Below are 4,406 nucleotides of genomic sequence, written 5' to 3' on the forward strand. Positions count from 1 at the left end.
ATGTTTGTAGAAGCCACAGCCATAGAGGACTAGCCCGAAGATTTAGAAAAGCCCTGAAGGAGACCAAACTCAACATTAAGATCGTTGAAAGCCAGGGAACTCCACCAGATCACAACAATGTAGGACGTACCCCTTTGAGAATACCATATGCGCCGATGATAACTGCATGGTATGTAAGATTAACCCTGGCATTAACTGTAAGGTGCATAGAGAGTGCTTGTAAAGACAAGAACATGATATACATAGATGAGACATCTAGAAGCATTGCAGAGAGACTAAATGAACATTTGAGACAATATGGCGACAAAAACAGTCCTCCAAACTCTACCAACATGGAGGCACACTGGGTTAACTTGACATTCAAGCACCCGAAAGATCCAACATTCAGACAAATACAGGAGTACGTCCGCATAAATGAAACACCCCAGTACTAAATAGGAAATATGCCGGTTGTGTGAGCAACTGGTTGTTTTAATGGCGCGGAAATTCATTAGAAAAGTTTTAATCAATTTTCTCGGTAACTATGTGGGGCTAGAAAAAAATACAAATCGCATTCCAATCTATGCACCCGTCTCCACATGTGTGCCATTTTTCACGCGAATCCATCCAGCCGTTTGGCTGTGAACCTCAAGACAAGAAAGAATACAACGATCACCTATGTCCAATTTATACTATAGATGAGGCCTCATACGCTTATAGTGACAGACATTATATCACTACTACCTTTCTCATTTTCTTTCAGATCTCTTGTACTGTCGGAGGCGTGGTGGATAAGAGGATGAAAACATGCATGTCTATTAGCAACGGATGTGTTGACAACAAATCCAAGCAATGTCTTTACGTTCTATCAGCAGTAGCTATATCAATAGAGTTAATCATGATAGCTATAGCAACAGGCATAATAACAAGGATAAATGAAGTTTTGTTAAATAAAACAGACAAGATACTAAAATAAACAACAACGACGACAACAACAATAACAACACGGTGAACTATCTGAGTCATTAGAGCATCGGATAGAATCTCAGGTGGTGGCATTTGTTCTGAGTCTTTCTATTAATTAATGAATGTATGTATGTATGGATAGATGGATGGATGGATGGATCAGTGGCGGCTCCTGTATAGGCACTGTGGAAATGCAGTACCCCCTATTTCCACTCGATATTATCGGTAACATTCAATATAATGAATCCTTTTTTTTTTAATTCTTTCTTTATACTTGTACATTATATAAAATCCTTAAGCTTAATGTCAGTAGCCATCCCCTAGTTTATGAAAAACATACAAAGAGTGCTTATATAGAACTGTGCGCTTCACATTTCCAGCGACGCGGTGTTTGGCTGTTGTGCGCATGCTCACATGTTCGAGATAGGGAGCTGCTCGTTAGAGAGAGAGAGAGAGAGAGAGAGAGAGAGAAAGAGAGAGAGAGATAGAGAGAGAGAGCACTGTCGTTCACGCAGTGTTGACCCTGGTGTGCTGGTGAAAGGTAGTGTTTCTTTTTGACTCCGCGTGTGTGTTGCTTAAAAACATGTTTATATTCTTGAATGTGGTAAAGAGGAGAATTAGATTGTTGTCCTGCTTCCAGCTACAGTGTTGCTGCCAGGATTTGAAAAATAGGGCAGATTTTCCCCCACTTATTTTGTGATTTAGTGGGGATTTTTGAAAAACAAGGAGGAATTCGCGGCGGTGTTCAGTGAACAAATTAAGCACACTTACCCGGCAGTAGCTAAAACGCGAACCGATCAAGTTTATGTATAAATTTTCTTTTTATATGTTTGTTTCCTTTTACGCAATATTAACACAACGACTAAAAATTTTCTGAAGCAGCACCCCACTAATTTTACCTACGAGCCGCCACTGGTATGGATGTACAGTAATCCCTCGACTATCGCGGGTGTTACATTCCCAAACCCCACGTGATAGGTGAAAGTCTGTGAAGCACAAACAGTACTGTACTGTGTATTTATTATTATTATTATCATTATTATTATTATTATTATTATTATTATTATTATTATTATTATTATTATTATTATTATTATTATTATTTATAATTTGTATTATAAATGCAAAACAACGCCACTGGAGAATCGACGTAAGCTTAAATAATAAACATATAGGTGAACCGCGATAGGTAAACCGTGATAGATGAACCGCGAAATGGTGAAGGATTACTGTATGTATGTATGTATGTATGGATGGATGGATGGATGGATGGGCGGACGGACGGACGGACGGACGGTCGGATGGATGGACGCTTTCTTTTTACCTTTTTAATTTAGAGTTAATCTTGGTCAGCCACCGACATGGTAGGAAAGTTGTAAAGGAAAGTTTCTTGTTTATTCGTAATCTTATTTATCTTAAGAAGGTCTTACCCGTCCTTATTGTCTTAGATATCGCGATCAATTGTAGTGTGTGAATTAAGGAGTTGCATTCCCTCCTCAAGAGTTCAAGTTCAGCCATATTTTACTCCAGGCGGGTTGGTATGGAGCTGAAAGTGTATCTTGGATACATGATTTGCAAACTCCTTAACAAGGGTCTATAGATGTCCTTTTCCTTCAATATTTATCATACCACATTAATGTCTAGAGGGCGGCTATTTCTAAAACAAAATATATCGGAAAATAAAGCTGATGCTCTAGAAACGAGTACGCAAAACTGCTTACTGAGCAGAGGCAAAAGAGACACTACATGTCACACACAAGTTTTTATCTTTGTCAGATGATGACAGTCTTGTGGTACCCAACTCGGAATAGGTCTTTCGTCGGTACTTTGTAGAAATGTATGGATGAAGAGGTGGGTTGGATACGACTGATAAAAATGTCTTCCGTGTAAGTATTTAATAAAGTCCAATAGAAGAAGTAAAGTAATGTAAGATGCTTAAAATAATAGCCGTAAGACTGAGTGGAATAAATAGCGTGACCTAGTCGGTGTACCCTAGAAATTTCATTGAAATAGTCTCATTTGTTAATTCCAGTCTTGTTCAACAGGCGTTACATTGGTAGCTGAACAGAAATACGTGAGATGTCGTATGACATAAAAAAAAGCTAACCTCACTACTGAAAGACCGATGTGATCAAGGAAGACACGTAGCTTTAAAATGAAAACTCTATCCACATAACTGCCCTCCATACTAAACTAGGTGCTATGTTCAGCTAGGAGAGCGCCATTGGGTCTATAAACCTGAAACAATTTGTTTTCTGGGCCGAAACTGTTAAGAACAACCGGCATTATATAAAATACATCTCAGGGCTCGCACTAATGTAGATCAATCGAGACTGATGCAGTTACGAAGGCTAATTAATAGTTGTATTCAAGGTGACTATCTGCGAGTGACCCTTATGGTCCGTATAATTAAACTACATTTGCATATTGGGCGGTCGACTAGCAGACTTGATAGTGGACAAACAACTGGTGGCATCTGTTTCGGTTCTTGTGCGTTCTCCAGATCAATTTCGGCTTTCATCCTTCCAAATTCGATAAAATGATGTTCCAGTTAAGTACTTGAATCAATTCCACCCACCCATCCTTTCTTCTTTTTGATGAACACTCGAGGGATCATTCACGGTATTCTTTTCCTGCTAGACAAACTCTTACGTTCTTTCGCATTAGAATGAAATTACCATCGAGGCTCTGCTTAAAGGGTTTGGCACACTATGATGAGGATATCACCATGGCTTCAAGCTCAGTTACATTTATCGGAATATTAATATATAACACCTGGCAGAGTCGTTAGCACGACCGGACAAAATGCTATGTCGGCATCTCATCCGTCTTTACGTTATGAGTTCAAATTCCGCCGAGGTCAACTTTGCCTTTCATCCTTTCGGGGTTGATAAAAAAATGTACCAGTTGAGCACTGGGGTCGATATAATCGATGTATCCCCTCCCCACAAATTTGTTGGCCTTATGCTAAAACTTGAAACAATATGAAACAGATTTTAGTTAGTATTTCAAATAGCTCTACCTGTTTACAGGTAGCGAATTAGCAAAATCATTAGATCGTCGCACAACATGCTTTGCAGCATTTGTTCCGACTCATCACGTCTTGTGTTTGCACCATGCTGAGTTTAACTTCGTTTTCCTTTTTCCGGTGTCGATAAAACAAACTAACTGTTCAGGGTGGTGACGTGGTAAAATTGTTAGAACGTTAAACCACATTGTTTTGTGTTTATCTGTTCCTCGTCTATATATGTTCTGAGTGCTCAAGCAGACATGACGAACTTGTCGTTCTTTGACAAGCTCATAACGCTTGTAAAGGAAGTTACCGGGAATTATTCGTTAACCCAATGGTGTAGAAAGAATACCTGTTTAGGCTTGTAGCATATATGTAACAATAGATTGTATTTTATGCATACGTAAGTTCTCTCTCTCTCTCTCTCTCTCTCTCTCTCTCTCTCTCTCTC

The 4,406-nt window shown here is 39.1% G+C and overlaps 1 protein-coding gene across 1 annotated transcript in view; it reads right to left on the minus strand.

Annotated features, from left to right (window-relative positions):
* The window catches only part of LOC106883660 (receptor-type tyrosine-protein phosphatase delta), a 45,817-nt gene that overhangs the window by 23,468 nt on the left and 17,943 nt on the right, over positions 1–4,406 (minus strand). The gene's annotated exons all lie outside the window — the stretch shown is intronic.

The sequence above is a fragment of the Octopus bimaculoides genome, chromosome 2 (assembly GCF_001194135.2).
Source record: "Octopus bimaculoides isolate UCB-OBI-ISO-001 chromosome 2, ASM119413v2, whole genome shotgun sequence".
Classification (NCBI taxonomy): domain Eukaryota; kingdom Metazoa; phylum Mollusca; class Cephalopoda; order Octopoda; family Octopodidae; genus Octopus; species Octopus bimaculoides.